The 19,269-nt window shown below is 34.9% G+C and overlaps 1 protein-coding gene and 1 pseudogene across 5 annotated transcripts in view; one reads left to right on the top strand and one right to left on the bottom strand.

Annotated features, from left to right (window-relative positions):
- ADD3 (adducin 3) overlaps positions 1 to 19,269 on the bottom strand; it is a 114,605-nt gene that overhangs the window by 80,722 nt on the left and 14,614 nt on the right. The window lies entirely within an intron of this gene.
- Positions 15,141 to 15,400, top strand: LOC111742230 (annotated as a pseudogene).

Below are 19,269 nucleotides of genomic sequence, written 5' to 3' on the forward strand. Positions count from 1 at the left end.
GCCCATTGCTTTGATCAGATTCTCAAGTGGTCTGTGACCCCCAAAAAGAGTTTAGAAAGTGATTGAACTAGATTGGAGGTTTTAAGTCTGGTTTCCTTGGTATATGGCAATAAGCTGTGGAATATCTATCACAAGTAACTTGTTGCTGATTAAGTACTCAAATTTGTGAAATATTTGCCTTTTGAAATATATAATGGAGCAGACCCAATGTTATCTTTACATTAACATAGCTTCTCATTTACTTAACATTTCTTGTATGATAATGAGCCAGAGCAATGAAATTCTGAATGCACCTCTGGAAATGTGCATGAGAACATCCCGTTACACAAAATCCAGCAGAAAAAAGATTGAGAAACAACCGCTGATTTGAACCAATCCTCTCATTTTACAGATGAAGAAACTAGGCTCAGAGATTTTCAGTAATTTGTTCGAAGTCACACAGGAATCCTGTTATTTCAATCAATGTAACCTGGGATTCGAAGGGATCCCTACAGTGGCATTTTCTTACTACGATTGTGGCTATAAGAATGATTTTATAGTACCTTCATATTCAACGAAGTTCTGTTCTTGGCATACTCTCTTACTCAGCACATTCACTGGATGACCTCGCCTGTCTCCTGCAACTCCAACGATCATCTCTCCTCTCAGAATCCACAAATCTGTATTTCCAGTCCTGTCAAATTTCATGCTTGTGCTCCAGATCTGTATATCCAACTGCTCACTTTATACCTCCCACTGCTGTCCAAGTCTCTCAACCTTCAAATGTTGAACTACAAAACTCGCATTACCCACACATTCTCCTACAGAGATAGAGCTCTTTGTCCCAGTTTTCCTCCTCCATGCCAGAAACCTACGAGTTTCTTTAGCCTGATTTTCACCTCCCACATCCAAGTAGTAACCAATTCCTTCTGATTTTACCATTTTTCCTCTTAGGCCAGCCTCTTCCACTGCATCCCTGAGATTATTAATTTACTTCAGGCCCTCGTTTTCTCTCTCCTGGAATATTATAAAAATCTTTTTGTTTTCAACATTTCACCCCTCAATCTCCTTTTAATAGTGTTGCCAAATGAGATTTTAAAAACAAAATCTGACCACATCACTCCACTTCCTATAAATCCTTCAATAACTCCCCATTTCCCAAAGAATAAAGTTCAAATTCCTTAACATGGTATATAAATTTCTCCATGATATAATCTTTGCTATAAAACTATTTGCTTTACATGGCGATGGAATAATGAGTAGTTAAATTTGCAATTAACTGCTCCTAATTATGGATAACCATTAAAAAATTACTGCACAAGTATACATATAATAATAATTGGTTAAAGTGTGCTGTGTAATCCTGCCAGTGTCAGTTTGTTCAATCATGTTTCAGTTAAGCTGGTCCATTAATCACCTCTCAATCTTGGCAAAAGCTTTACATAATCTTTCTTCACTAGGTTGAGAAAAGAGCCGCATCACATTTTCCACTGAGTATATTCTCACCCAAACTTCACTCAAGCATCTCTGGCAATGTCTAACATCTTATTATAAGATACAAATTGGAAATCTGTGAAAAAATTAACTTCCCTAATGAGTGATCTAAAAGCAGCATTGATGTTTATGGAAAGCAGCCTCTAAGATGCCCCATGTCTCCACCTTCCTGGTATTCGCACTCCTGTACAGTCCCCTCTCACACTGTATCATGACTGGTCTGAGAGAAAGCAAAAGCATTATGATAAAGTGATGATATCTTTGCAAGATTAGGTTATAAAAAGACTGTGGTTTCCATCTTGGATCCTCTCTCTCTCCCTTTCTCTCTCCTTCCCTCCCTCTCTCTCTCTACCTCCCTCCCTCTGACAAATCTACCCCCGCCCCCCACCGCCCCACACACAGACATATACACACAACCTACTCATTTGTTCTGGGGGAAGTCAGCTGTCAGATCTTAAGGACACTCAGACAGCCCTGTGGCAAGTCTTATGTGGCAAAGAACTGAGGCTTTCCAGCTCGTGAGGAACTAAGGTACATCAACAACAAGTGTGTGAGCTTGGAAGCAGATTTTCCAACCCCAGTCAAGCCTTCGGATGACTGAATCCCCAGCCAGTAGCTTGACTGCAACCTTGAGGAAGATCCTGAGCCAGAACCACCCAGCCGAGCTGTTCTTGGATTCCCAATCCACGGAAATTATGAAATAATGTTTATTGTCTTCAACTGCTAAGTTTTGGGGTAATTTGTTACACAGCAATAATTAATATAGTGTTTTGGGTTTTACTTATTTTAACATTAGACAGTGCTCATGCAAGCTTTTCTCTTATAAATAATGAGGTACAGAAATTCTTCCCCCATCTCCCACATATCTCTAGAAATTCCTTAAAGCAGCATTTCTCGAACTTGAGTAAGATATCATCTTTCAAAGAAAAAAGCCTAAACACTAAAAAACAGAATCATAAAAAGTATTTGGGTACCTGTTACCTGTGAAAGGTGAGGAAGGGCTGGGGAAAGGAAAAGAAGGGAGGTAGCCGAGGGAAGGGCTATGACTATGGGCTCCTGGAGTTACTTCAGGTCCTGTATGCACATTTTACCTATAATTACAGACCAAGTCCATTTTCTAAGAAAATATATAATGGACAGGTTTGGATCCAGTAGTAAATAGAAGGAACTCATGACAATAACTATAAGAAATAGTTCAGTAAGAGAATATAGCAATAGCCCAAGAATATACTATGAAATAAGGCTCACAGTCCCTAAATGAACATAGTTCTGATGTCTGAAGTTCAGCATTTAAGCTTGCTCTTCACTGGCAAAAGATCATGACATACAGAACCTGGAGCTCTCAGTACACTGGGACTTTCTCTACAGGTCGAATGTGACTTTATAATTTTGTCCCATAATAATTAGAAGAATGTATAACTTTGAGACTGAAAACATACAACAGAGAAAATCTAAATAAATCAGTATGTAAATAAACAGAACACATTTTATATTCTAATAATTTCACTAAGTTTATTGATTTTTATAAAATAATTCACAGTTAAAACTAAAAACTACTAAAACATTTTTGAAAACTTAAAAAAAATCACCACAAATCTAACTCAGACAATCACTGTTAACATTCTGGTGAACATCCTCATACAAACATAAAGATACCAATCCCTTCACATACACACATGCATTCATATATTCAATTTTACCTGCTACACATGCTACTCTATAACCTACTTGTCTCACTTGTGACATCCTTCTAAGCAACTAAAAACCATCATTGTTAATAGCTGCATTGTATTTCAATATCGTAAGTAGTAACCAAAATTTATTTGACCCGGCCTTTTTAAACATGTTCAGGTTTTTTACTATTTTATAGATATAATCTGCATCCTTATGCATATAACTTTTTACATTTGCATTGTTGGTAAATTCTTTGGAGTAGAACTGAGTTAAGGAATACAAAGCATTTTAACATACACACAAACCTTCAGAAAGAGGGCATAAAGAGAATGAGTTTTTAAAGAGCAGCTAGAGCACAAAAGCTATCTTGCACATATGTTTAAAAACAATATAGTTAATAAGACAGTCGTAAGGGCCGCATAGTATTCCAATAACACTTCATGACTAGGGGCAAATGATAAATAAATGTTTTAATACAACAAGACACAAAATTGTTTTTACACTGCTGTCCCAGGTCGGGTGCTAGTTCTTAAAAACTACTATGGATTCCTTCATGGTCTCTCTCTTCCCTCACTTACTGGCTGCTGAAAAAATGCAGGATTCGAAGGCCTGGGGGATGAAGCCACTGGATGAATGAGTCTGGGTCTCAGGACAAACCCTCTCACTCCCAATCCACACTGAACTGAAAATAATGAAAAGTAAATCGCTGCATTGAGTCACTGAATTTTGGAGATGTTTTTATAAGCACAGATAGCTTACCCAACGATAACAGGCTATCTCTAGGTGGTTTATTGCTGGTTTTTATTTACTAACGTATCTATATTTTCTAAACATTTTACAATGAGCTTGTATTATTTTACAGTCAGAAAGAAATTATTTTAAAAAATAGTGCTGAACACACACATGCACACAGTATGTTATTATGTCAATTTCTTTGAATTTCATAAATTTTTAAATCACTGAAAACAAAAACATTATCATTTAAAAACTAAATATTATATACTATTAATTTCTGAAGAAGCTGAACTCTGTGGCTAGTTATCACCTGAGGGTGCCACAAAACTTCCCTGTGTGCCAGTGTCAAAGAGCAGCATAAACCTTGAGGCAAGATGGAAACGGTGTCCACTGACCTGTGACGGACTAGCTCTATGACCTTGGGCAAGTCCAGGAAATGTTTCATTTCTTATTGCGCAAAATGAGAAAGCTCAACTATACAACCCCTAACGTCTCTGAAAATTCTTTTTTCCAACTAGCATTTTCTTTCTTTATGATGCACCTGATGTTTCCGTAACTCTCCATCCCCCAGAAAACCCACCTGCTCGTCCTTAGAGTTCAGTACTAGGTCACTTCTGGAAAGCAAAGAACACGATAGCCCAGGTAGGAAGTCAAATAACAGAAAGAGTCTGTATTGTCTGTGGCTAAAGCAACAGTTGCTCGAAGAGGGATAGTCTGTTTTTCCTCACCTAACTTCTAACTCCAGCAGGCTAGTCACGACACTACTTTCCATTTCTAGGCAATGATCTGTCTATCCCTCTATGGAATATTCTCATACCTTAAAAAGCCAATTTGAATTTAGAAGATCATATATATGACAGTACTCCACAAAGTGGGAAACATCTACAGGCATATCAAGTTTTATTACGCTTTACAGATTTTTTTTAAAATAAATTGATGGTAGGCCTCTCTGCCGGCAAAAAAAGAGTACAACTCGCTTTACTGCAGTGGTCTGGAACGGAACCTGCAACACCTCTGACGTACGCCTGTATCAAAAAATTTAAATGTGACAACTTTTAAAAGGAAGGTGTAATTTCTAAACTATAAATGAAGACGTTCACATGAGAAATATCAAAACTTAGAGGAAGTATAAAGAATTCCAATGCTGATGGGGTGGGGTTGGGGAATGGGGATGGAAAAGGAATAGAAGAGTTATTACCCGTTAAAAAAAGGAAACCATAGATGATCCATATGTTCCAGAAGATGATGTTATGTTCCATAAAAGAGTAAGTTTAAGGATATAGTACTGTCTAATATAACGCTAAGGAAAAAATGTTCATTTTATAGTTTAGTATGAAGAATCCCCACCTCAACTCCATCTGGGTTTTGATGGCCTAGTCATAAATACTACTTAGCATTAAACAGACCATTTTTAGTTATTCAGTAAAAGGCAAGCCAAAGCTAACAGATACATGGTCTTCCAAATACAACTGAAAATAAAACATTGTCTCATGGTTTGGTTTGGTGGTTAATGGTAAAAGAACTATTTCTTTTCCAGTAAGAAGTTACATTTATACATTACATGTCCCAAAACCTGAAACATGGCTGGTTAAGCTTTTTTGATTTAATTTAATTTATGCTCTGGCTCAAACTTAGAAGCTTGAATATATTTAGTATTTTCTATTACTCACAATATGACATAACTTTCCAGTTTTCCAACCTGGGGATGATTCAAGATCCACATTTAGCTGTAACATTTTAAAAACCATTCTCAGATGTCACATTTAAAGAATTCATGGAAAGCAAAGAAATGCTTAAAATCCTTGATGTATATTCAAGTTAGAGAATATAAATAGTAGGCTTCGGTATAGATAAGTAATTTGTTTATGCTTAGAGTGTTACTAAGTTGACAGTCTCGAAATAGAATTAATTATGACAGTATCTTGGGTTATTGAAATCTCTGGTCTTCTTTCCAGTTCAAATGAAAACAATTACAGATTAGGTAAACTGCTACTAAAATGTCTCTTTACCTAACAGTTGAATTTAAAACAATTATGTTTTATTTTATTCTTGAAAAATATATAATTTAAATTAGAAAATAGCTTGTTAAAAAATTTCTAGCCTATCCATAGTAAGTGTAAATTTTTAAATAAGGAAAATTATGTTTACAAAAACCACAAAATGCCCCCCAAAGATAACATCAATATAAATTTAAAGACATACTCCACAGAAATGAACATTTCTATGTAAAACTGACTTATAATACAGATTTTAAAAGAAAAATTTTAAACATGACCATTATATCCTCCAGGCTGAGATATCTGTAACTGCCAAATATAATTTTATTTGTGATTAAAAAAAAGTAATCACAAAAATAAACTCTGAGATCTGCTAATATTTTTTAAGGGCACTGATTCCCCAAGTGTATTCTAAGAAACAAGAGTTTCATAGGTTATTAATACATCTTACTAGAGAGACTGATTGCCTTGGTCTATGTGACATATTTAATTCGAGATACATTGAATTTTTTTTAAAGGTAAACCTGGTCCTTGGCAATACTTCTCAATCTCTGCTATGCTAATATACATTATGAGAAAGAGTGCAGAAAGTAGTTTCCCAAACGTATTTGGAACTGCTTTTCTTGAGAAATCTCTTAGAACTAATGATCTGCAAAACATACTGTGGGAAATGCTATGCTGGGGCATGAGGTTTCTAATGTGACAATGTATTACACTTACACAGGGTTAATCTTACAAAGGACCCATATTAGTTCTTTAGGTCTAATCCCCACCTGTGAGGTCTGAATTCTTCCTCATTTGTGCCAAGTGGTCTTTGACTACCTGCCTGCTAACCTCGGAGTATTAGAGTTTATTCTACACAGTTAGTTGCCTAGAGTTATCAGGTTTAACCCATCTCCACTTCAGTATCTTTCTTGTTCATAGCGATTATGGAGGAAGCAAGTTGTGATCCCAGGAACTCAATATAGAAATGAAAAACAAATGAGTACAGCACGCTGAACTTATTGTGTCTGTTACTTATTATGTATGAAAATGCATGAAGTATTTGCACTATATATATTACAATGTTTATACTATATGCATTTTAATAAAGCCCATGAGAATTCTAAATTAAAAGTTGAAGTATAGTTACTATAAAAATAAGAACACTGCTCCTATGAAATTCTATTCCCCAGAAATGGACTCATCTGATTAGTAAAATTGATCTGCCAGCTGGATGAATCCCAAGTAAATTTCAAACTGGCACTTGGCAAAATCTCCCTGTACCCGGAATTTAACATGGAACGCAAATTAAAAATGCATTCTGGGACTGCACTGAGACCCAAACAATTGTAAAGTGAATATATTCAACGTGTCTTCTTTATACTAAATTTGATAAATGAGCAGTTTAAATAATACTTCGAATTCTGTGCTTAATTCTGCTTACATCTATTCTGTTGGCATCTAACTCTGGATTAAGAAAGACTGACATCTGGTAGTTATAGCAACCCTTTACCAGGTCGGAAGTTGAAGACCATGAGCCTCAAAGAAATGCAAACCAGGTTTATTGCTATGAATATATCAAATCTTTTTGTAAAAAATAGCTATTCAATAGGGCTTTTCACTTAAAAGAGAAACACCATCTGTGTGCTTTCGTGCTCATGCATTATATAACCAACTTACAAAAGTCAAGTTTTAAAAGGGGTTAAAGGGATGAAAGATTAAATTAAACAAGTACTTGGGTCCACATTTCCTTCATCCACAAGGCTGCCACTGTCCCGTTTATAAAGCGTAGGGATGAGAGCCAAATTAGCCCTATTTATGCTGGCCGTTTAATTTAACTCTAAGTTCTTTTAATCATAATGTGAGTGAGTGCTCTTAGGTATACATTTTTCCCTCGCAATGAAGTTTCATATAGGCAGTACTCCAGGTGATGAGTAAATAATTAATTGTATTAAAAACAGCAGCAGCATGTATACAGCACAGAGGCACACACAGTGTTTCAAAGTCATCACAATCTTATTAGATCATGAAGAAAGGCCAGATATGGAGAAAGACAATTACGATCTTTGATTCTATAATTTCCTAAGGTTACCTGGTTAGGGTAACAGTAGGGCTAGGAAAACTGAATCCATACTGCCTAGTCAGGAGTTTTATTTTCTGTCTAGTACATCAGAGTTTCTTCCATTAAATAATAGTATTTTACAGTTTACATAGCTTTTATTATTATAAATATAATGTGCATATATATGTATAAAAAGAGCTTTACAGTCTGAACTTGCCCAAATCTCCCTGCGGCCCACCTCCATTCTAGCTTTACTCTTTGAACCTTTGTTTTTCTTTCTCTCCTTATCGTTCCAGTCGCCACCACCTGCTTGACTCTAAGTAAAGGCAGTGGTGAGTAAATGCAGCATCCAACTTCCCAGAGCACTCATGAATTGTGATTACATTTACTCTAATTTACAGACCAGCATGCCAACATATGGACTACTTCTCTTTCCTCTTAGTCTTAATGCAATAATGTCAAGGACACAGCCATTAAGAGATGACCTAGGATTATACAAGACTTATCCAGCTCAACATGCTTATTCTATCTCATTATTTTACTTCAACCCTCTTTGTCTATAAAAAGCCCTTTCCTTCTATGGCCGGTCTCTGAAATCTAAGATGTGATATTCCTGGCATTTAGAGAAGGAGATCCTTCTTGTATTTCTTCCTGAAGGTATCTGAAACATACTCTGAGTTTCAAGGTGGAAAAGATACTCTTTCACATGAAGGTTTTAGATGATCTATCCTGTTCAACAGGCTGTCAAAAAGTCTCTTCACTAATGGGCCACTCACTAGGTACCAGAGAGGGGAACAGTGTGGCCTGGACTGAGGGGTACTGAAGTCATTCACCAAGACAAAGGAAAACAACTCAACGATCAGTCAACACCATTTGGCAAGAGACCCCTTCATATATAGCACTCTGCTTTGTGCTAAAGGACACACACAGTTACTGGAAAACAGGAGGAGAGCATAATATAGCAGAAGGAACAATGCCTCTAGAATCATACTTGGGTTGGAATCCTGATTCTGCCACTTACTAGCTGACCCGGGGCAAAAATCACGATATATCTGAATCTCTTTCTTTATCTTCTATCAATCTTGCAGAACTGTTTGAGGATTCGATATTTTATGTGAGTATTCAAGATTTTACTTAAAGTACTTGGCACAGTATCTGATACATGGTAGATGCCCGATAAATAGTAGCTATAAATTTAATTTTTTCAATCACCTGTCTTCAAAGAAGAAGCTGGTCAGAAGTTAGTGACAATTAGAGGTGGTGGGCGGAGTAATTTAAAAAAAATACCTCATGAATTAGGAGAGTTAGAGCTTGCTGGCAATAGCTCTCAAAACAGCCCTGTAGTACAACATGGCCCAGCCAAGTCAGCTGGACTCACTGTGGCTAAGGCATCCAAGGGAGCATTTTCCCAAACCTCTGCAAACTCCCAATAGTAAGACCACAACATAAACTCTTGTCTTTATAACACCATTGTACAAGAGAAATAAAACACAAGCCAAAAATGCTTTTTCATTTTCTAGTAGCCACATTAAAAAAGTAAAAAGAAACAGGTGAAATTATTTTAATATATTTTATTTAACCCAAAATATCACCATTTCAACCTGTAATAAATATAAAACATTGAGTTATTTTACATTCTTTTTCTCATACTAAGTCTTAAAAATCTAGTATGTATTTTACATTTAGCACATCTCAATTAAGTCTAGCTATATTTCGAGTGGCCAAGAGCTACAGCAGCTAGTGGCTACTGTATTGGACAATTGGGCTCTACAATCCTGGCACCAAACCTGTTCTAAGTCCAAAGAATCTACCCTAATATTTGTTATTCCACAGTTCTGCGAGGGACCTTAAAAGCCTTGTTATTAAAAGATCTTACTTTTAAAATACAAAAGTCTCTGAAAAAGCAGTGAAATTATCAGCTAACATTTCGACAGGAATTATCTGAGACCAGTTAGCCACCTAGAAAGTCAAGAGGAAATAAAGCAAAGGAAAGCTAAAAAGGAGGTGCTGAGAAGGATTTCTTAAGAAAACCAAAGATGTATTTGTCTGGTTCACAGTTTAGCTTAGATCCATGCCACTTAAATTCATCTCACAAATCTTCTTGAGGTTGCTAAGCCCTAGAATACTATAGTCATACCTATATATCCAAAGCTCACAGTCAGCTATGACAAAAATATATACAGTAAGAGCAGCAGGGAGCTGCCAATCACATTTCTTGATTGCCCATTAGTAGGATGTATTCCAATCAGGTCAGGACCTTCGAAATTCTACAGTGTTTAATAATAAGACCTCTGAGAGGGGTTACTAGCATAAGGTAAAAGTCTGGACAATTTCAGAAAGCTGAAAATTATAAGAATCCTTTATCTCTGAGGTGTCATGATAATCCATGCATTTGGACAATTATGCTTTTGGCTATGTTATTTGTTAAAGTTCAACTGCAACTGTAAACAACGTTCAATCAGGTAAGAAAAGTCTATGTCATATGGTTTGGGTTTTTTTTGCAATTCAAAAAGTACTTTCAAAGTATATAATATAAAGTGCAACGAGATGCTGTTGGCAAAGAACTAGACTTTCAAATGTGACTGATTTCCAAGAGCATTACCATACATGCAGCCTACACACTGCATGAGTATAAAGTTTTGAAAAGTTCATATCTAATCTAATCATCTATTCAGAACTCCAAGCTTTCCCATTTCAATGAGGCCCAAAATTTCAAAGAAAACTCCCAAAAAGCAAAACAAAACAAATATATGTGTATGATTGAAAACTCCGTCCTCCAAACTAGATTCAGAACACACACCATCACGCCATATAGCTAATGTCATAATAAGTCCCCATTCTATCTAAAAATACAAATGATGTTAATGCATGAATAAGAACAAAAGGTATTTTGCATTATAATGTAAAGTTAAGTCACAAAGTGGTAGTTTTTCTTCCATTTAGAAAAGTTTTCTTTAGTTCCAATTACCACAGAAGTTTACAATCATCAGTATACTATCACTTAGTAGGCTAGCCTTCCAAAGTAGATGCAAAACATGTTTAAATTCCAAATTTAATAGCCCCTGTGATAAAACTTTTAAAGAAATGGAAAAATGACGCATTTTATCCTATCTAGGAAAAGATGAAAAGAATTATCTTTAGTAACTGAGATTTTTTCACTTAAATAATTGAAACAAATTTAGAAACATTTGCAGATGCTATTTTTACTGATTAATGGAATAAGTATACTGAAATAAAATTGGTAAAATTAATCTCTTAATATGTAAACAATGCAGAGTATGAACTGTTTCATATCATTACTTTGTGAACCTTTCAGATAATGGTGCTAAATTAAAATCTCAATTAACCACAATGCTTAGGGACTACTTTATTCTGGACAAACACTGAATCCTAGTCAATACAGTAAATGGGCTGTCTTATTATATTTCAACATTCATTTTAGGTATGCCTCCTTCCCCTTCCTTTCTCAGAAGCAGGGATTTGGGAGTGGAAGGGGTAAATAAACAACAATCATTTATTTATTCAACACATATTTTCTGAGCACGTCATATGTACCGAATACATAGGACATACTTGATATATGTAATCTTATTTAATCTTCATAGCAACTTAAGAGATAGTTTTATCCCAGTTCTACATATAAATAAAGTAAAAAGGCTCAGAGAAGTTAAGTAACTTGCTCAGGGCCAATAGGATTCTAAATCAGTCTGATAGCAAAACCTGTCTTATTTGGACTACTCAATGCTGACTCTTCCTTTCTAGCTCAGCTCTCCTCACTTAAGCACAACCAACTGAATTTGCCCTCTAAAGTTCTCATTCAAAAACATTTTCATTTCTTTAGCAGTATTAATTATTGGTTATCACATTAAAAAGGCAAAAAAATTATTAAAACTATCATGATAGAGAATGGTTTAATGTTTTTATTCTCTCTGAAATGTTTCATTTTCCATTGAATTATAGAAAAGTACACGTAGGAATGGCAAGACTTTAGTCCCCCAAAATAAACATCTAGTGGAAGACTCCTCAACACTGATGTGGGACAAAAGAGAAAGATGTTTTAAGATGTGCTCTCCAATTTGGTAGCCACTAGTCACATGTGACTACTGAGTACTTGAAATGTGACTAGTCTGAATTGATATGTGCTATAATGTAAAATACACACAGGATTTCAAAGAGTTGGCATATAAAAAAGTGAAGTATTTCATTATTTTTTCATTGACTCAATATTTCAATAAATCGATATTTTATTAATATTGATTACATGTTGAAAGATAATATTTTTAAATCATGTTAAATATATTTTTAAAATTAATTTCTCACTTTTTTTTTTTTAGAAATGTGGCTACTAGAGAATTTAAAATTACGTATGTCTTTTTGGGGAGGGGACAGTAGTAGTCTAGGGCCTTCCTATGAGACTTCAAATCAAACTATGCAGGTTGTTTGTACAAAAGCCATCCACCTCTATCAAAGTCATCCCTGAACACAAGGCCCAAACCCTTATGATTAAACCTCTTAAAAGAAAATATAGTTGATGATCAAAAGAAAAACACCTTGGGGAAACCCATGTTATTAATTATTCTGATAAGAAATGACAAATAGGTGTCAGTTCTTATAGTAATAAGCCAAACAAATGTAGTCTTCTCTTCCATGTTCTCCCCCCTCCCAATCTTAAAAGCCATCACTCTAACTTCTGGTTTCATATACTTTCATGGACATATTTATCTTTACTGCTTAAGACTTGTACACAATATTAGGGTCTTTGTAAGGCATATACATGTCTAATCGTTATGTTATACACCTGAAACTAACATAATATTGTATGTCAATGGTTGTTAAAAAATAAAATTGAAAGAAGATATGAGGGTTTTCATTCTGAATACTGATTCTAAGTACATAAGACTACGGAAGATACTGTATCAATGTGCACTGACTTCAGGATGCACGTGGAGGTTACTGCTTCCAATACAGCCCTGAAATCCACTTGTGTTCTTAAACATTTGGTCCTCCCACATTAGAGGACTCAAGAAATTTCAGGTAATTAAAGTTTCCATTTAATAGACATTTTATTCTCTATAAACCAAAATCTAGAAAAAAGCACCAGTAGAAGCTTTTAAAAAATATTGATATTAACTTAAATGTTACACAGTTTTCATAAAAACTGACCTACGAGACTTCAAATATAACTGTCGCCATGAAACATAGTCTCCAAACAGTTTAAATCAACTTAATAAATAAAACACTGAATTCAAAGTTCTCCAGTAAGTACCTGATCTTGGACCTATTCCCATTAAAACTGATTTTAAAGTAGATTCAAAAGACATCTTTTATACTCATAGTAAGATCAAAAGCAATTATATTTTATTTAGATCCCTACCATAATAATAGGATGTATTTAAAAAGGCCTTATTTTGAAAATACCATGCTATCTTGAGAACTGCCTTCTAAAACTATTGTCATGAACCAAACACCATAGCAAAACATTAAAAAAAATAAAAACAAATCTGATAGATTCTAATTAAAGCCCTTGATATGATGCAACATAAATAAAATACATTCTTGATAGCTAAAAATCTTATTTGATAAATGAGTTTCATCACGAAATTAGATTATATATAGATGACAAATTATAATGTACATTTGAAAATTATATAATTGTATTAACCAATGTTACCCCAATAAGCTTAATAAAAAAAAGAAATTAGATTAAAACACTAACATTTCTAATATGACAGATTTCTTCCTTCACTGTGCCTTAATTAATGGCCCATTTAGTTGAAAATAATGGAAAATTAAGGCCATAAGTTCTATAGTCTATTTTACTCAAACAAATGACCTAAAAATGTTCCTTTTCATTGGAAGGTAGAACTGTTTCTCATTTAAAATAATATATTCTCTTCCAAAAGGAAAACTTAAGGCAGCCAAATACAACTAGTTTGAAATTTCAATCTAACATTCCTAAACATGTCAGAAACATTTACCATGTACATGACTTGCTTCAGTGGTGAGCATGCTAAACTGGAATATACAGAGGACCAGCATAGCTTTTTGTCAAGGTAACAAGAAAGTTCATTATGTTCCAGATTTTTTAAAGAATTTTTCACAAAACTTTCCCTAATTCGATAAAAGATTTAAAGAAACAAAAACAAAAAGGTACTATTTCTTGAAAAGCAGCTTCAAATCCATAAGGGACTGAGGTCTCTCAGTCTAAATCATGTTCTAGGGAAGGTCAAGTGTCTGGTGAATTCTCCCACCTCAGAACTGCATGAATGGGTTAAGGTGGCTAGTAATGTGATAAAGTAGAAAAAATACAGTAGAGAGTCAGGAACGACAGTTGTGAGTCTAGATCAGCCACAAGTGACATATTATCTTGAACATGTCACTTCATTTAATCGGACCAGGCCCTTCATACATAAAATGAGATGGGGGTTTCTAAAGTTCTATGAGTCTAGATTTCATCCCCATCTTTCACTCCCATTTGACTCTCCCAACTTTAAAGTTTACAGAAAATTCCACTTCCACTCATAACGGAAAGCCTAGATGATTCACAAAGGAAGAATTTTAGCATCCAAAGAGATTTGCAAACCTGGAGAGCCCCTACATCTATTACTGGGGAAACTTCCTTTTTATTGGGTGGTGGAGGCAGAAGTCGCCTAGCACCACTTTGCAGATTCCTAACTCTCTCATAATTATCAAACTTCCTCTCCGACCCAACAACGTAGATTTGCACAGCTGAGGGGTGAGGTTCCTGCCAATTATAATGAGGATATGGCTCTTTACTTTAAAAGATGTGTCGAAGGCTACAGGTTCTGTGCCCCTGGTCTCAACTCCAGAGGCTTCAATGTCAATCATAACCTTACTACATAATACAGACCTGTATAGTTTCAAGTTATAATCTTGATTAGGTACAAGAATAACAGATTTTGTATCACCCAAAACCTTGATCTTAAAACAATTTTTCTGATCCAATAATACAGGAGGGAGGAATAGGGAGTTATTGTTTAATGATGGAGTTTCAGTGTACAAGGTGAGAAAAGTTCTAGAAATGGATGGTGGTGATGGGTACACAACATTATGAAGGTATTTATTACCAGTGACTACATATTTAAAAGTGGTTAAGATGGTAAATTTAATGTTATGTGTTTTTACCACAATGAAAAATACTGGGAAAAAGAAGAAAAGAAAAATACTGGAAGACAGTAAACACCCAGGACTCCGAGATGGCATCAGTTGTACCAGTGAAGAAGAAACTCATGGATGTTAAAATAGGGGCTAAGATGAATAGAATACTAATGCAAGATTTCACCCCTAAAGGCAGTGTTGGAGTATTTCAAAGAGGTTACTACCAGTATTACAGGTATGTCACTGTGAAGAAGGGAAGCATGCTGTTGTTTCTATGGTGCTGGCAGCTTACATGCTTCTCAACTACTACCTTTCCTACAAGGAGCTCAAACATAAGCGGCTATGCAAGTACCACTGAAGAGGGCCCAAGGAGGACAGCACACTTTGCATTCCTGACCATGACCTTCTTTGCCTGCCACCACTCTTTGAAGAACTCAATATTACTGAATTATTTCTTATCTTAATTGAGAATAATGCCCAATAAAAGATGACTGGTACAAAAATAAAAAAATACATTGTAAATTTTTAAAGAAGGACTCCCCGCTCCTCCAAAAAAGAATATAAGACTATTATTTATAGTTTCCACACAGTAAGTACATTCTAAATACCATGAAAAAGATAAGAAACTGAGTCTAGTAACAGTAAATTTAGCATCACATAATCCCAAAGTTTAGGAGAAAATCTTATGATTTGTTGGGTGGCCAAAGGCAGAGTCAACAAAATAATGCCCAATACTAAAAGATTGAAAGTAATTTTTACTAGCTGGCATTACAGGGTAGATGCACAAACACAGAGAAGGCTGCTCATTCCTGAACCCTTCTTTGCCCTCCCTACTAGAGGATGTTTTTCTGGGAGCACTTCTCAGCTGGAATTTGCTTTGTAAGCATGCATCATTTCATAAGAGTTATGTCAATGTCTAGGGTAAGATATGAGTGAAAGACAATTACAATTACCATCTCCCACTTACTACACCTCTGCCTTAAGTGGAGGGGAAGCTAGAAAAACATACTCTTTAATAAAAAGACATAATGGAGCTGGAAACCATACTTAGGAGGACAGGGCTGGCTATTTCCCCAGGTTGTTCTGGGCCTAAAGCTATATTTCTTATGCAGCAATTTATCCACCAGGTGTATGAGGCAAAGTCTTGATACAGGAATTTAAAAATAAACAATGAAAAATATCTCTGGAATAATATACAAGAAAGGAAGAGAGCTGAGTGGTTCAAGGATAGGGTGACAACTTACTTTTCACTGTTATACTCTTGTGCTTTTTGGATTTTGTTCCATATCCTTATATTTCCTACTCAAAAATTAATTTCAAATACTTAAAAATGAAATTGATTTTATAAAAAAGTGGCTCAAATAGTAAGTTTACCTTAGAAACCAAGTCAATAAAATCATTCTTGCTTTTAAAAAACTCACTGAGAGTGCTCTTTACATTTCTGATTTTTAAACTTTTAATTGTATTTTATGTCCATAAAGTATTTTTAATTTTATTAAGTTACTTTTGAATAAATGTTATTTTAAATATTATTTAATACTTAAAATTTTAAGCACAAAAGCAAATTTTACACCGCAATATTTTAGAAGCTAGTTCTGTCAAATGTGGTACTTCCTTCCACCTATTTATAAAATCACTATGTCCTACTATAACACCCTCTTTGGTACATGTCTTATTAAAGGGAGCTACAAACAAACAAGCAAAAATGGCCATCATGCCTGTAAATAAGCTATGAAAAACATTAGGGCAGCCAAATCTTATATTAGTTGTTTTATTATGCAAATGTGCAAAAAGTCTTACTGGATTGGATTCTCCACTAAATTTACACAGCAAAATCAAATGATTCTGCATGTGATTCTTTTGACATTTCTAATTGTTTCTTATACACAGTTACCATGTTTACTTTTGAAGTTTCAAGCTAAACCACCAAATGTTATTAAGGGGAAACTTCAAGATGGCACAATGACTTCCTGTAATGACAGCATACAATACTTGACACTGCAATGCTCAATGCCTTCAATTCTTTCTTTTATTATTCCACTACACAAAAGTTTAAAATGAAACACAAAACAGCATAGGGAGGCAGTTTCATTTGGAAACAAAAAGACTATTCTTTAGCCAAATTGTTGACTATTCAACCATTTCCAAATACACAAATGAAAACAAATCCAAAGATTAGACAATTGGGTAAGAGTTGAGAAGCAATAAAAATTAAAGAAAATTAAGAAATAGTCAAGTTTCTAAAGTCTTTTATGTACGGTAAGGAAAAGATACCTTCAAGACTTCTGAACCTACCAAATTTTTAGTAGTACAGGTGTTATTTTCCATCACAAATCAGTATCGGAAATGGAGTAGAATGCGACTTTTAAATTTCCACCCCGGTGATCAAATTGTTCCTTCAACCTCTGCATTGTTCAGCAAGATGCACGGATTTCTGCTTCCAAAATATCGCATTCTTCTCTTTCCAGTCTCAAAGTCAGTGCATTAGTTCATCTGCTTATCTTTAAAATACTTCCTAACTTATCTCTTTGACAACACTCTATCACAACACCAAGTCTCAGACACATCAGATTATGCCTCTCGTCTGCTAAATAAGTGTCACAGAATAAAATCCAAATTTCTCAAAATAGCACCAGGGCCCTCACGACACGGTTCTCTCAACCTTCCCTTCCCTCCACCTCCTCCCATCACATCCATCCCACAGACCTACATGCCTTTGCATATTCTATCATGTTGGCTGGTAATTCATCCTCCTCTTCAACATTTGAGAGCGCCTCTAAAGATCAACTCAAATGCCATCCTCCTCCATGAACTGTGTCTTCCCAGTAGGATAAACATTTCCCTCTCTGTGCCCACCTGCACTTCCTTTTAATTGCTATAGCATAACTTATTGCTATAGCATAACTCTCAGGCTGGTGTTGGTGTCAGTTACATAAGTGTCTCTCTTCCCCACTATGGTTCTTGTCTTATTCACACATGCTTCCCTTAAAATGCTAATATAACAAACCATTCAAATAATATGAACCTCTATTCTCTAAAAGTTTTTAATAAAGGAATATATAAATATCTATAGGTTCCTAATAAAATTAGAGGGTGACTTTTATGGCATATGAATTATATCTTTTTTTTTAATTAAAAATAATGTTAGGTTATCTGGTATAGGAAAGTTAAAGATAATCCATTCATGTACTTCTTCAACAGACAACTCTTCGATGGTAATTATGTTTTTTAGAAGGTAAATACCATCTTGTGTTGGCTAGAAAAAAAATTACTGGGAATTGAGTTCTTCATAACTTTAAATTATAGGTATGAAGAAAAAAATTAAACCATCTTTATTGACTTAAGGCCTAAAAAACTTATTTGTAAACTGGTTCCTGTTCTCTGAAACCCATGGAAATGATAATCATAAAGACTTCTTTTGCTTTTCTAGGTCATCTCCATGAAACTGGCTATTTACAAAATTAATGACTCATCCATGACATACCAAGGAAAAGATCACAAACTACCTCTTGATTTCGACCCACATGACCAAAGTATCTTAACTTTGTCTCTTTAGTGCAGTACTTCTTGCCTTCTCAACTTTCTATGGCAAAAGCAGTTCTATTTTAGAAATAAGGTTCACATAAGTTGTTCTCGTGTACATATGAGTACAGACACACACTTTTTTTCCTGGTAGATTTTTAAAAAAATTAAGACAAAATTCACTCTTTTAAATTGCACGATTCAGTGGTTTTTCGTATAGTCATAATGTTGTGCAGCTATCAACATTATCCACTTTTAGAACTTTTTCATTACCCCAGAGGAAACCCAGTACCGATTAAGCAGTCACTCTCTATTTTCCCTACCCCTGGCCCTTGGCAACCACTAATCCACTCTCAGTCTCTGGATATACCTAGTCTATGCACTTCATATACACATATACAATATGTGCCTTTAGCCTTTAGTGTCTGCATCTTTCACTTAGCATAATGTTTTCAAGTTTCACCCATGTAGAATATATCAGTACTTTATTCCTTTTTACTATCATTATTTCATTGCACAAATATACTACATTTATCTATCCATTAATCAGGTGACAGGCAGTTAGGCTGTTTCTACCTTTTGGCTCTTATGAATAATGCTCCTATGAACATTGATGTACAAGTTTTTTGTGTGAATATATGTTTTCACTTGAGTATACACCTAAGAGTAGAATTGCTGGGTCATAATGCTAACTTATATATTACT

This window comes from Pteropus vampyrus, unplaced genomic scaffold, assembly GCF_000151845.1.
Source record: "Pteropus vampyrus isolate Shadow unplaced genomic scaffold, Pvam_2.0 Scaffold89, whole genome shotgun sequence".
Lineage (NCBI taxonomy): Eukaryota > Metazoa > Chordata > Mammalia > Chiroptera > Pteropodidae > Pteropus > Pteropus vampyrus.